At 46.8% G+C, this 15584-nt stretch overlaps 1 long non-coding RNA gene across 1 annotated transcript; it reads left to right on the top strand.

The window, feature by feature from the left end:
* The first annotated feature begins 3507 nt into the window (after positions 1 to 3507).
* On the top strand, positions 3508 to 11569 carry LOC110536920 (uncharacterized). Its single transcript, XR_005034854.2, has 4 exons — positions 3508 to 3706; positions 3852 to 3924; positions 4115 to 4212; positions 9891 to 11569. It is a non-coding gene; the product is annotated as an uncharacterized LOC110536920 (long non-coding RNA).
* Positions 11570 to 15584: the final 4015 nt, after the last annotated feature.

Here is a 15584-nt window from a genome sequence, read left to right as displayed (position 1 = left end):
AGGAGGTAGAAGCAGCAGGGTTGGATGAGGAGGTAGAAGCAGCAGGGTAGAAGGAGGAGGTAGAATCAGCAGGGTTGGAGGAGGAGTTATTAGCAGCAGGGTTGGAGGAGGAGGTAGAAGCAGCAGGGTTGGAGGAGGAGGTATTAGCAGCAGGGTTGGAGGAGGAGGTAGAAGCACCAGGGTTGAAGGTGGAGGTAGAAGCAGCAGGGTTGAAGGAGGAGGTAGAAGCAGCAGGGTTGGAGGAGGAGGTAGAAGCAGCAGGGTAGAAGGAGGAGGTAGAAGCAGCAGGGTTGGAGGAGGATGTATTAGCAGCAGGGTTGGAGGAAGAGATAGAAGCAGCAGGGTTGGAGGAGGAGGTAGAAGCAGCAGGGTTGGAGGAGGAGGTAGAAGCAGCAGGGTTGGAGGTGGAGGTAGAAGCAGCAGGGTTGGAGGAGGAGGTAGAGGCAGCAGGGTTGGAGGAGGAGGTAGAAGCAGCAGGGTTGGAGGAGGAGGTAGAAGCAGCTGGGTTGGAGGAGGAGGTAGAAGCAGCAGGGTTGGAGGAGGATGTATTAGCAGCAGGGTTGGAGGAAGAGACAGAAGCAGCAGGGTTGGAGGAGTAGGTAGAAGCAGCAGGGTTGTAGGAGGAGGTAGTAGCAGCAGGGTTGGAGGAGGAGGTAGAAGCAGCAGGGTTGTAGGAGAAGGTAGTAGGAGCAGGGTTGGAGGAGGAGGTAGAAGCAGCAGGGTTGGAGGAGGTAGAAGCAGCAGGGTTGGAGGAGGTAGAATCAGCAGGGTTGGAGGAGGTAGAATCAGCAGGGTTGGAGGAGGTAGAAGCAGCAGGGTTGAAGGAGGTAGTAGCAGCAGGGTTGGACAGTTGTAGGAGAAGGTAGTAGCAGCAGGTTTGGAGGAGGAGGTAGAAGCAGCAGGGTTTGGAGGAGGTACAGTAGTAGCAGCAGGGTTGAAGGAGGAGGTAGAAGCAGCAGGGTTTGGAGGAGGTAGTAGCAGCAGGGTTGAAGGAGGAGGTAGAAACAGCAGGGTTGGAGGAGGAGGTACAAGCAGCAGGGTTTGGAGGAGGTAGTAGCAACAGGGTTGTCGGAGGAGGTACAAGCAGCAGGGTTGTCGGAGGAGGTAGAAGCAGCAGGGTTGAAGGAGGAGGTAGAAGCAGCAGGGTTGGACAGTTGGAGGAGAAAGTAATAGCAGCAGGGTTGAAGGAGGAGGTAATAGCAGGAGGGCTGGAGGAGGAGGTAGAAGCAGCAGGGTTGGAGTGTTGGGGAAGGAGGTAGAAGCGGCAGGGTTGGAGGACGAGGTAGAAGCAGCAGGGTTGGCGGATGAGGTCGAAGCGGTAGGGTTGGAGGAGGAGGTAGAAGCAGCAGGGTTGGACGGTTGGAGGAGAAGGTAGTAGCAGCAGGGTTGAAGGAGGAGGTGGTGGTAGTAGCAGGGTTGGAGTGCTGGAGGAGGAGCTATAAGCAGCAGAGTTGGGTGAGGAGGTGGTAGTAGTAGCAGGGTTTGAGTGTTGGAGGAGGAGGTAGTAACAGCAGGGTTGGGTGAGGAGGTATTAGTAGCAGGGTTGGAGGAGAGGGTAGAAGCAGCAGGGCTGGATGAGGAGGTAGAAGCAGTAGAGTTGGAGGATGAGGTAAAAGCGGTACAGCTTGAGGGGAAGGTAGAAGCAGCAGGGTTGGAGGAGGAGTTATAAGCAGCAGGGCTGGATGAGGAGGTAGAAGCAGCAGGGCTGGATGAGGAGGTAGAAGCAGCAGGGCTGGATGAGGAGGTAGAAGCAGCAGGGCTGGATGAGGAGGTAGAAGCAGCAGGGCTGGATGAGGAGGTAGAAGCAGCAGGGCTGGATGAGGAGGTAGCAGCAGCAGGGCTGGATGAGGAGGTAGCAGCAGCAGGGCTGGATGAGGAGGTAGCAGCAGCAGGGCTGGATGAGGAGGTAGTAGCAGCAGGGTTGGAAGAGGAGGTAGAAGCAGCCGGGTTGGAGGAGGAGGTAGAAGCAGCCGGGTTGGAGGAGGAGGTAGAAGCAGCCGGGTTGGAGGAGGAGGTAGAAGCAGCCGGGTTGGAGGAGGAGGTAGAAGCAGCCGGGTTGAAGGAGGAGGTAGAAGCAGCCGGGTTGAAGGAGGAGGTAGAAGCAGCAGGGTTGAAGGAGGAGGTAGAAGCAGCAGGGTTGAAGGAGGAGGTAGAAGCAGCAGGGTTGGATGAGGAGGTAGAAGCAGCAGGGTAGAAGGAGGAGGTAGAATCAGCAGGGTTGGAGGAGGAGTTATTAGCAGCAGGGTTGGAGGAGGAGGTAGAAGCAGCAGGGTTGGAGGAGGAGGTAGAAGCACCAGGGTTGAAGGTGGAGGTAGAAGCAGCAGGGTTGAAGGAGGAGGTAGAAGCAGCAGGGTTGGAGGAGGAGGTAGAAGCAGCAGGGTAGAAGGAGGAGGTAGAAGCAGCAGGGTTGGAGGAGGATGTATTAGCAGCAGGGTTGGAGGAAGAGATAGAAGCAGCAGGGTTGGAGGAGGAGGTAGAAGCAGCAGGGTTGGAGGTGGAGGTAGAAGCAGCAGGGTTGGAGGAGGAGGTAGAAGCAGCAGGGTTGGAGGAGGAGGTAGAAGCAGCAGGGTTGGAGGAGGAGGTAGAAGCAGCAGGGTTGGAGGAGGAGGTAGAAGCAGCAGGGTTGGAGGAGGTGGTAGAAGCAGCTGGGTTGGAGGAGGAGGTAGAAGCAGCAGGGTTGGAGGAGGATGTATTAGCAGCAGGGTTGGAGGAGGAGGTAGAAGCAGCAGGGTTGGAGGAGTAGGTAGAAGCAGCAGGGTTGTAGGAGAAGGTAGTAGGAGCAGGGTTGGAGGAGGAGGTAGAAGCAGCAGGTTTGGAAGAGGTAGAAGCAGCAGGGTTGGAGGAGGTAGAATCAGCAGGGTTGGAGGAGGAGGTAGAAGCAGCAGGGTTGGAGGAGGAGGTAGAGGCAGCAGGGTTGGAGGAGGAGGTAGAAGCAGCAGGGTTGGAGGAGGAGGTAGAAGCAGCAGGGTTGGAGGAAGAGATAGAAGCAGCAGGGTTGGAGGAGGAGGTAGAAGCAGCAGGGTTGGAGGTGGAGGTAGAAGCAGCAGGGTTGGAGGAAGAGATAGAAGCAGCAGGGTTGGAGGAGGAGGTAGAAGCAGCAGGGTTGGAGGAGGAGGTAGAAGCAGCAGGGTTGGAGGTGGAGGTAGAAGCAGCAGGGTTGGAGGAAGAGATAGAAGCAGCAGGGTTGGAGGAGGAGGTAGAAGCAGCAGGGTTGAAGGAGGAGGTAGAAGCAGCAACGGCGGGGCAGGCACCCAATTAAATCTGCTTCTTCAGAAGGACGCAGTAGGAGGCCGGGCTCTGTGTTTCTGTGATGTTCGGTGATCTGAGCTCGATAATAAAGTCTGTACACACAGAAGTCAAACAAGATTAGCCCCGCCTTGGGATCCCCTGAGCACCACCGACGCAAGAGTGAATCTTCAATCGGAGGAAAGGAAAGAGGTTGTTTTTTGTTGTCTCTAAGGGATGCTGAAATAGCAGAAATGGTATTCTAAACCTGTCTACAGAATCTATACAGTGGAGGGTACTTTAGCAGAAGCGTGTCTGTAACTGTGTTTAGTGCCTTGGACTTCTCTTTCTCTAGTGTGTGTGTGTGTGTGTGTGTGTGTGTGTGTGTGTCTCTCTTTCTTGCCAGGAAGCTAATCCTGAAGACGAATGTTGTACCCTCATTGACAGTGGATCAGTGGATCTTGCAAGCGCTGACCATAATGTAAGTATCAGTTTTGATGAGTCTGACACGTTAGCCAATATTTTTGTGGAGATCGTGGGGCTAACGTTAGATAATGCAACTGTGGCTGTTTTGACTGTAACACACCTGATAGTCACTATATGGGTGTTGTTCCTCCTTCCCTAAGTCTCCTATGTTGAGTCTGAGAACTGCCAGCACACAGGTGACACAATGGAACTGTGTTCCCAAAAGGAGTTACGGTGTGTATGATGTTTGTAATCTACCCCTGGAAAGTCATATTGTGTGATTGTTGTCTTACAGTTGATGTAACTTGGGACTAATCATGATGATCAGAGGGAGTCGGGGGGAGTTTAGTATTTCACTTTCCGCTATCATCAAGCTGTAATGATAGACATTTAAGAAAATTCTACATCTACGCTGTCTGCACAGCTTCCCAGGCAACCACCGCAGCAGGATGTTGTGATACAAAATCATCTTTCCCGAGGCAAAGAAGAGGGGATATGCTGTGAAGACAGAGCCAACATTTTGTAAGTCATAGTTATTCATTTACAATCAATTGAGCATTTCAGACACACACAAATTCCAAGACACAAACATTGAATCATTTCATTAAAAAGTGCATGATTAAATATTGCATTTTTTCAAATTGAGTACTTGAAAGTAGATCACAACATCAATAAATTGATTGCATCACAACCCAGAACAGTAATTAAAAGGAAATAAAATTCACAACCCATTTAACAAACATTACCCCCTTTTTTTACACGCCAAACCGTGCTTCTTAACACCCTTAACTTGTAATCCAGCCGCACCAATGTGTCGGAGGAAACAACGTTCACCTGACGACCGAGGTCAGCCTGCAGGCACCCGGCCCGCCACAAGGAGTCGCTAGAGTGTGATGAGCCAAGTAAAGCCCCCCGGCCATACCCTCCCCTAACCCGGACGAAGCTGGGCCGTCCTATGGGATTCCCGATCACGGCCGGTTGTGAAACAGCCTGGGATCAAAGTGCCTTAGACCGCTGCGCCACTCGGGATCCCCAACATTTCCTTTTTCAAAAACATTACGAGCTACGTAGATAGGCTCCTGGATCTCCACTTTAACAAGGCCACCCTTAATCCAGCGTTTTAGGTGGGGAAGCTGTGGGAGCTGTCCATCCTAGGACACCTATCTGCCCAGTGTGAGAGGCCTGACAAGGAGGAGACCATTGCGGAATTTGTCTGCCGCTTCAGTCTTGGGGTTGACTGAAGCCTGCTTGATTGAAGCACGGTACATGAGTAACCCCCCTCTCCTGCTCCCCTCCCCATCAATCTCTGTATTTGGTTGCATTTCCTAAAGCCTAAGTAATTTACTTTTACGTGATATGACATGATATTGTTGCTTAGTATTGTCTTTTTAAGTATTCGGAAGGGAGATGAGTGTTACAAATTGTACAAATCAATGGCGATCCTGCCCCTGTAGGGTGGCCGGGTGCCTATATTAGGCTTATGGCTCTAATTATTATTTTTTTTATGTCAAATTATTTCTCAAAAATGTTCATGTTGATCAATATTTCACCTTGCGAAAGTATTCGGCCCCCTTGAACTTTGCGACCTTTTGCCACATTTCAGGCTTCAAACATAAAGATATAAAACTGTATTTTTTTGTGAAGAATCAACAACAAGTGGGACACAATCATGAAGTGGAACGACATTTATTGGATATTTCAAACTTTTTTAACAAATCAAAAACTGAAAAATTGGGCGTGCAAAATTATTCACGAATTGTCACAAGGCACCCTGATCTCCGCCCCCTGTATTTCCTTATTTTCTCTAAGTGAATGTCCAGTTCGAGGTGAGTAATCGCTGTTCTGATATCCAGAAGCTCTTTTCGGTCGTAAGAGACGGTAGTATCGACATTATGTACAAAATAAGTTACAAACAATGCGAAAAAACACACAAAATAGCATAATTGGTTAGGAGCCCGTAAAACGGCAGCCATCCCTTCTGGCGCCATTCTTCCAAGGCTTCCTGGCTTTATAATGCTATTGCAGAGGCACCAATACATTGTCCAGTACACTTATTGTATGCTGATTTCATGTACATTCCCTTATGTCTAAGCTTCTAACGTGTCTCAGGCTTTACTAATTCTTGTGAAGAAGTGTATCAGTGAACTGTATTCTGTAATCAGATACAAAACAATAGAAAGAAAGTTGTGTATTGCTGCTGTTTGTCTGATATCCAACAGTCTATGATCAGCTCTGTTGACCATGAGAACATGTTGCAGAGAAAATGGGTTGAAGCATGCCAGTTAGGCATGGACTGACGTGGCCCATTTGTTTACCTTGTTACCTGGCAACAACCACAAAGGCAAGCGCATGAATATATGCTCCCCGCCCACTCAGCATGTTCTTTCAGACTTCCTGATAGTTAGAGATGTAGAGAAATGGTACAATTTGTTGAATTCTGAGCATTTTAATAGCCTAAAAATATTATGGGTAATGTTTTGATCATTCAAAGGCTATTTTTACTTGGGAAATAGGATGACTGTGCTGGACCTTTAAAATGTGCATGCGTTTGTGTGTCTTCAAGATGCCTGAGTCTATTAGTCACTCTAACCTTCCCCCGTCGTCCCCTTGCTTCCCCTTCCTCCCCAAAACACTTTGCCTCTGCTGTGAGTACATGACACCTCATCAGGCACAGCTCAAGAGGGGTCGGTAGACCTCCACTGGCACAGCTCAAGAGGGGTCAGAGGCTCTTCGTTATCCACCCTGTACTCCCAGCATCAGTATACACTCAGGCTGCATCCCAGCAGGGTCCTGGTCAATAGTAGTTGACTAAGGGAATAGGGTGTTACTTGGGATTCAGATTTAGAGACAGACTCCCACAGCATAACTGAGCACCTCTCCCTAGCCATCTATCCACTGTCTCTACTGCTTATCAGGTGCTAAAGCTGTGTCCTCATAGAGGGGAATGAGGGGGAGGGAGAGAGGGATAGCAAAAGCGGGGAAGAGGAAGAGAGATCAAGAGAGAGAGAAAGAGCAAGAAAGAGAGGGCGCGAGAGATGTCATGTCAGGGAATATCTGCATGATAACTCTGTCCTCTGGCCATGTTGAACAATAGAAAGTGTCCTTCCTAATGTTGTGGAATTGGCAAATATTCTCCACCTTTAAAATTTCACTTATTGTTCCGGACCTGACAGTCAGGCTCTTTTGTTCCCCACATCGTGTAGTGAAGCTCAGATTAAATATATAAATTACACCTTTGACCCTGGCTGCATTCCAAATGGCACTCCATTCCCTATGGGCCCTGGTCAAAAGCAGTGCACTAGGTAGGGAATAGGATGTCATTTCAGATGCAGCCTATATGTCAGAATAGAGTGGTAAAGATGGAGGACTTGTTCATCATTGCATGGACACATCTAGAGGATTGAAGAGACAGGCTTCGGACGGACGGACGGACAGACAGGGCTGAGGGTACTCAAGGCCACAGGGTTCTGCCCTGCTTCTCTTGACTTGATTTGCTTAGGTTCTTGTCATCTCCCATCTGGACTACTGCAACTCCCTGTTGGCTGGGCGGCAGGGTAGCCTTGTGGTTAGAGTGTTGGACTAGTAACCGAAAGGTTGCAAGTTCAAATCCCCGAGCTGACAAGGTACAAATCTGTCGTTCTGCCCCTTAACCCACTGTTCCTAGGCCGTCATTGTAAATAAGAATTTGTTCTTAACTGACTTGCCTAGTTAAATAAAGGTAAAAAAAAAAAAAATTACACCTCTGGAACTTATCCAGAATGCCGCAGCCCATTTGATTTTCAACCTTCCTAAATTGTCCCATGTTAGCACACTCCACTGACTTCCAGTCGAAGCTCGCATCATCTTCAAGACCCTGGTGCCCGCCTACGGAGCAGCAAGGTGAACTGCTCCTCCTTACCTTCAGGCTTCAGGCTAACCCTACATCCCAACCCAAACACTCCATTCCACCCCACCTGGTCTCTTGGCCCTCCCAACCCTACGGGGGGGCAGTTCCCGCTCAGCCCAGTCAAAGCTCTTCTGTGTTCTGGCATCCCAATGGTGGAACAAGTCGGGACAGCGGTGTCTCTGCCTCAACTTCCAAAAAATGTCTGAAACCCTACCTCTTTGAAGAGTATATGATGTGTTGTTGTCTCACCTAGCTAAGTTCAATGTGCTAATTGTAAGTGGCTCTGGATAAGAGCGTCTGCTAAATAAATAACATGTAAATTATAAATCTCCGTGAGGTCAGTCTGCCTTAGCTGGGTTTCCAGAGGTGGCTTGTGGGAGGAAAGAGGAGAACTTACTCCATCTGACATCAGCTATCAATCAGATGAGAAAAGCTAGAAACAAGGGACTGTACAGCACAGATACTATAACATGCTCAACGTTCATTGAAATTGTTTAAAGTTTTTTGTTTGTTTAACAATGCTAATAAACACAATAGTTGGATAACTATTAGTTAGTGCTAAATACGGCTGCTAGAATCCTGACTAGAACCAAAACATTTTATCATATTACTCCAGTGCTAGTCTCTCTACACTGGCTTCCTGTTAAGGCAAGGGCTGATTTCAAGGTTTTACTGCTAACCTACAAAGCATTACATGGGCTTGCTCCTACCTATCTCTCTGATTTGGTCCTGCCGTACATACCTACACGTACGCTACGGTCACAAGACGCAGGCCTCCTAATTGTCCCTAGAATTTCTAAGCAAACAGCTGAGGCAGGGCTTTCTCCTATAGAGCTCCATTTTTATGGAACGTTCTGCCTACCCATGTCAGAGACGCAAACTCGGTCTCAACCTTTAAGTCTTTACTGAAGACTCATCTCTTCAGTGGGTCATATGATTGAGTGTAGTCTGGCCCAGGAGTGGGAAGGTGAACGGAAAGGCTCTGGAGCAACGAACCGCCCTTGCTGTCTCTGCCTGGCCGGTTCCCCTCTTTCCACTGGGATTCTCTGCCTCTAACCCTATTACAGGGGCTTAGTCACTGGCTTACTGGGGCTCTCTCATACCGTCCCTGGAAGGGGTGCGTCACATGAGTTGGTTGATTCACTGATGTGGTCATCCTGTCTGGGTTGGCGCCCCCCCTTGGGTTGTGCCGTGGCAGAGATCTTTGTGGGCTATACTCAGCCTTGTCTCTGGATGGTAAGTTGGTGGTTGCAGTAGTTTATGTGTCGGGGGGCTAGGGTCAGTTTGTTATATCTGGAGTACTTCTCCTGTCCTATTCGGTGTCCTGTGTGAATCTAAGTGTGTGTTCTCTAATTCTCTCCTTCTCTCTTTCTCTCTCTCGGAGGACCTGAGCCCTAGGACCATGCCCCAGGACTACCTGACATGATGACTCCTTGCTGTCCCCAGTCCACCTGGCTGTGCTGCTGCTCCAGTTTCAACTGTTCTGCCTTATTATTATTCGACCATGCTGATCATTTATGAACATTTGAACATCTTGGCCATGTTCTGTTATAATCTCCACCCGGCACAGCCAGAAGAGGACTGGCCATCCCACATATGCTCTCTCTAATTCTCTCTTTCTTTCTCTCTCTCGGAGGACCTGAGCCCTAGGACCATGCCCCAGGAATACCTGACATGATGACTCCTTGCTGTCCCCAGTCCACCTGACTGTGCTGCTGCTCCAGTTTCAACTATTCTGCCTTATTATTATTCGACCATGCTGGTCATTTATGAACATTTGAACATCTTGACCATGTTTTGTTATAATCTCCACCCGGCACAGCCAGAAGAGGACTGGCCACCCCACATAGCCTGGTTCCTCTCTAGGTTTCTTCCTAGGTTTTGGCCTTTCTAGGGAGTTTTTCCTAGCCACCGTGCTTCTTCACCTGCATTGCTTGCTGTTTGGGGTTTTAGGCTGGGTTTCTGTACAGCACTTTGAGATATCAGCGGATGTACGAAGGGCTATATAAAATAAATTTGATTGAATTTGATTGAAGATATCCCTCTAGTGGTGTGGGGGCTGTGCTTTGGCAAAGTGGGTGGGGTTATATCCTTCCTGTTTGGCCCTGTCCGGGGGTGTCCTCTGATGGGGCCACAGTGTCTCCTGACCCCTCCTGTCTCAGCCTCCAGTATTTATGCTGCAGTAGTTTGTGTCGGGGGGTTAGGGTCAGTTTGTTATATCTGGAGTACTTCTCCTGTCCTATTCGGTGTCCTGTGTGAATTTAAGTGTGCTCTCTCTAATCCTCTCTCTCTCTTTCTTTCTCTCTCTCGGAAGACCTGAGCCCTAGGACCATGCCCCAGACTACCTGACATGATGACTCCTTGCTGTCCCCAGTCCACCTGGTTGTGCTGCTGCTCCAGTTTCAACTGTTCTGCCTTATTATTATTCGACCATGCTGGTCATTTATGAACATTTGAACATCTTGGCCATGTTCTGTTATAATCTCCACCTGGCACAGCCAGAAGAGGACTGGCCACCCCACATAGCCTGGTTCCTCTCTAGGTTTCTTCCTAGGTTTTGGCCTTTCTAGGGAGTTTTTCCTAGCCACCGTGCTTCTACACCTGCATTGCTTGCTGTTTGGGGTTTTAGGCTGGGTTTCTGTACAGCACTTTGAGATATCAGCTGATGTACGAAGGGCTATATAAATACATTTGATTTGATTTAGATACTCCAAACGATATTGACTGAATAATAGCACATAAAACATTTTACTGGACAAATAATGAGTGTACTTCAGAAAGGAAACACCACATAGAAATATGTTCAACCATTTGTTAAGTAATGAATAATGCAAGTCTTGACAAAATAGGCTCTGCTCCTTCAGGGTAGCTCACTTCCCAAGCAAAGTGTCAATGGATACAATTACCAACAAGCAATGAGAGCGTCAAGCTACTGCATACCTATCAGCCAGCAGTAAAACAGAGTCTAACAGGTGGAGGGCTGGAGTGCAGGTGGGAGAAAAAGAAGCACACTCATACTAGCAGTGGTAGCAATCGGCAGCAGCAGGATGTGTTAGCAGAACTGCTAAGCCAAAGTATCCAATTGAGCCCATTTCAGCCTTTACCGGGGTGTGTGTGTGACAGGTCGTTACAAACATTTTCCACAGTCCATAATGTTAATGGGAAAAAACAGAACAGGCACAAGCCAAGCAAGAGTAGGAAACAGTTGCAGGAGTAAAAAATGAGGGGCAATCAATCCAGCAAGATTTAAGTGACAAGTGGAATTTGCACCCCTCATACACAGGAAATAGATGGCAGATCCTCAGGTGGGCGGGGCATGCGCGTTGACACTAACACCGAAGGAGATGTGCAAGAATAAATAATAGCTTTCTGATGCCACATGTTGATTGGACATATTACAGGGTAATTGTTTCCAGCCCATTCAAACAGAATGATAGTCACTGATTGTCTCCCTCAGGCAGAGGGCTCTGGTTCATCCAGAAGGGTGTTCTTAAGAGGTCTGGAGAGGTCAGATTATCCTATAATAGCCTATGGGCTAGCATACCTAGCATAGAACAGATTACAGCCCAATCCCAGACATTCTTGACTGTAATCCGTCAGATAATGCTTTCACAGAACTGTACTGCACACTCATGTGATGAACATGGTGATATGGTTGGCCTGTACACTGTCACTTTCAGAGGTCAGTCCTAGCTCACAGCTACATTATTGTTTAAATATTTCACATTATTCCATGATATACAGTACCAGTCAAAAGTTTGGACACACCTACTCATTACAGTTTCACCTTGTCACAACACAACTGATTGGCTCAAATGCATTTAGAAGGAAAGAAATTCCACAAATTCACTTTTAACAATGCACACCTGTTAATTGAAATACATTCCAGGTGACTACCTGGTTGAGAGAATGCCAAGAGTGTGCAACGCTGTAATCAAGGCAAAGGGTGGCAACGTTGAAGAATCTAAAATATTAAATATATTTTGATTTGTTTAACACTTTTTTGGTTACTACATGATTCCATATGTGTTATTTCATAGTTTTGATGTCTTCACTATTATTCTTTTGATGTCTTCACTATTATTCTTTTGATGTCTTCACTATTATTCTACAATGTAGAAAATATTATGTTATAAAGCACTATATTATTCTATTGCACTTCAAAGTGATTGGGACTTAATAAAAGAGAAGAGCATCACATAGTGTGGCACACACTGTCATCAGGAGCCCCATTGGATCAAAGGCAACCCCTCTCAGGAGGGTAAATAAACAGCATATTTTAATCAATGACAATGTCAAGTTAAGACACAATGCCCTGTGAATATACCTATTTCAAATCATACATTTGACAGTGAATGAGCTTCCAATTAACTGCAGAAAAATGTCATATTTTCAGAATAAATATAGTCCTTTTATAATGATAAAGGGGTTGCTATGGAGATGGAAAATCAGTTATTAAGAAAAAGATGACTTGACCGGTCTCATTAAAGTGCCATGCAGTGTGGTAATCGATTGATTATGTTGTTCCCATAGAGTCATAGACTGTGTGTGTGTACCGATTCACCTTTGAAGCAGTGTTATTCAGTGTTATTCTCTCCCGTGGGGGACATCTAGCACAGAGAGGGATCCTATATGTCAATCACGCTGAGAAACATGCAACAAAGAGACAGAACACTACATAAAGAATATAGCTGCAAGCAGTAATGCCGTGGGTTCAAGCTGTGGGCCCACTGTGCCACCATCAGGACAAATCGGCCTAGGATGATCTACTTCTGTACTCCTTAACACGCTTGCCAAATATCAGAACTCAAGACAAGTTCAAACAACATGGCCGGTAAAAGCCAATGAGCTTGCATTAATTGTTTTTCCTGTTCAACAGCACCTCCATGTGGCCAAACAGAGCCATACTCTACAGGTTAGCCATGACTCTGAGTCAAACAGATCTAGAGATATAAATGTGCCTGTTATAGCGCCACAATGTGGTGGATCTGAATGTTCTTGTATGTGTGGAGTCCTGACAATGTTTATATACATACTGTACATACACTGAGAATGCCTAACATGGACTCTACAAAGTGTCAAAAGTATTCCACAGGGATCCTGGCCCATGTAGACTCCTAAGCTTCCCACAGTTGTGTCAAGTTGGCTGGATGACCTCTGGATGGTGGACCATTATTGATACACCCGGGACTGTTGAGTGTGAAAAACGCAAGCCGGTGTGCCTGGCACTTACCCCGTTCAAAATCACAAACTTTTGTCTAGTCCATTCACCCTCTGAATGGCACACATACACAATCCATGTTTCAATTGTCTCTAGGCTTAAAAATCCTTCTACGTGGTACGATAGTAGGTGCCAGGTGCACCAGTTTGTGTTAAAGAACTGCAACGCTGCTGGGGTTTTTCATGCTCAACAGTTTCCTGTGTGTATCAAGGACCATCCCTTCTTAGTTTCATGGGCAAGCCAATTGGATGGTATGCTGCGGGCCAATGTTTAGACCCCTAGTTAAACCACAATTGTGTGGTCAATTAAGCATTTCTTGTAGATTTTTGATGTGTGTGTGGGGTCATTGTCTTGCTGGAAGATTGACTTGCCGCTAATTTTCAGCCTCCTGGCAGAGGCAACCAGGTTTTTGGCTAAAAATGTCCTGGTAGAGTTCACGATGCCGTGGACCTTATCAAGGGTCCCAGGACCAGTGGAGGCAAAACAGCCCATAATGTCAAAGATCTACCACCATGTTTTATAGTAATCATGAGGTTTTTTTCTGCATATGTATTCCTATTTCAAAAGGCCAAACCCACCATTGGTGTGTGTAGTCAATGAGCTCGATTTTCGTCTCAAATGACCATAGCACTGGTTCCAATCCAAGTGTCAATGCCGTTTAGCAAACTCCAGGCGTTTACAGTTGTTGTTTGCTCTCAGTAAAGGATTTTTACTGGCAACCCTTCCAAATAGCCTGCTGGGATGGCGGTTCAGTGCATTTGGAAAGCATTCAGATCCCTTGACTTTTTGCACATTTTGTTACTTTTAAACCTCATACTCAGTTGGATTAAATAGACCCCCCCCCCCCAATAATCTACCCACAATACCCCATAATGACAAACAAAAACAGTTTTTTAAATTTTTGGCAAATGTATACCAAAAAATATATATATATATATATTATATTTGCATAAGTATTCAGACCCATTAATCAGTACTTTGCTGAAGTGCCATTGGTAGCAATTACAGCCTTGAGTCTTCTTGGGTATGACGCTACAAGCTTGGCACACCTGTTTTTTTTCTCCAAATCTTCTCTGCAGATCCTCTCAAGCTCTGTCAGGTTGGGTGGGGAGCATTGATGCACAGCTATTTTCAGGTCTCTCCAGAAATGTTCAATTGGGTTCAAGTCCGGGCTCTGGCTGGGCCACTCATGGACATTCAGAGACTTGTCCCGAGGCCACTCCTGCGTTGTTTTGGTTGCGTGCTTAGGGTTGTTGTCCTTTCAATCTTGGTTTCATCAGACCAGAGAATCTTGTTTCTCATGATCAGAGTCCTTTAGGGGCCTTTTGGCAAACTCCAAGCAGACTGTCTTGTGACTTTTACTGAGGAGTGGCTTCCGTCTAGCCACTCTACCATAAAGACCTGATTGGTGGAGTGCTGCAGAGATAGTTGTTCTTCTGGAAGGTTCTCCCATCTCCACAGAGGACTTCTGGAGCTCTGTCAGAGTGACCATCAGATTCTTGGTCACCTTCCTGACAGGCCCTTTTCCCCCTGATTGCTCAGTTTGGCCAGTCGGCCAGCTCCAGGAAGAGTCTTGGTGGTTCCAAACTTCTTCCATTTAAGAATGATGGAGGCCACTGTGTTCTTGGGGATCTTCAATGCTGCAGACATCTTTTGGTACCCTTCCTCAGATCTGTGCCTCGTCACAATCCTGTCTCGGAGCTCTACAGACAATTCCTTTGATCTCATGGCTTTTGCTATGACATGCACTGTCAACTATGGGACCTTATGTAGACAGGTCTTTCCAGCCTTTCCAAATCATGTCCAATCAAATGAATTTACCACAGGCGGACTCCAGTAAAATTGTAGAAACATCTCAAGGATGATCAATGGAAACAGGATGCACCTGAGCTCAATTTCGAGTCTCATTGCAAAGGGTCTGTAAATAAGTTATGTTATTTATGTTTAAAAATGTGCAAAAATGCCTAAAAAAAACTATTTTGTGTGTAAATTGAGGAGGATTTAATTTAAAAAAATCCATGTTAGAATAAGGCTGTAACTTAACAAAACGTGGAAAATGTCAAGGGGTCTGAATACTTTCCGAATGTCTTTTGGTGGTGCCTGTAATTGTCAGTGCCTGAGCTCCCTACCAGACAGTTCTGAGCAGGTAATCAATCCAGTATGCTCTCGTTCCGGTCTCACACTTGTGGCTTGAATACTTGAATGCCTGACTGTCTGCCTTCCCGATGCAAATGAGATGGAAATGCTCCACTTCAAAATATGTTTTTTTCAAATCCTGTTGTGCGACCTTGTCCTCTTACCATGACACACAGCTCAACTCCACAGAAAACATTTACAACAATACTTTTTACCTTTTGTACACCACAAAATTCTTCTGCTTCAACACTCCCTATTGGAGAGATACAGACCTTCTGCTGCTTCAACACTCCCTATTGGAGAGATACAGACCTTCTGCTGCTTCAACACTCCCTATTGGAGAGATACAGACCTTCTGCTGCTTCAACACTCCCTATTGGAGAGATACAGACCTTCTGCTGCTTCAACACTCCCTATTGGAGAGATACAGACCTTCTGCTGCTTCAACACTCCCTATTGGAGAGATACAGACCTTCTGCTGCTTCAACACTCCCTATTGGAGAGATACAGACCTTCTGCTGCTTCAACACTCCCTATTGGAGAGATACAGACCTTCAGACCTTCTGCTGCTTCAACACTCCCTATTGGAGATATACAGACCTTCTGCTGCTTCAACACTCCCTATTGGAGAGATACAGACCTTCTGCTGCT

This window comes from Oncorhynchus mykiss, chromosome 12 (assembly GCF_057628025.1).
Source record: "Oncorhynchus mykiss isolate SJ-2025 chromosome 12, ASM5762802v1, whole genome shotgun sequence".
Taxonomy (NCBI): domain Eukaryota; kingdom Metazoa; phylum Chordata; class Actinopteri; order Salmoniformes; family Salmonidae; genus Oncorhynchus; species Oncorhynchus mykiss.
This window is presented reverse-complemented; position numbering and strand designations above follow the sequence as displayed.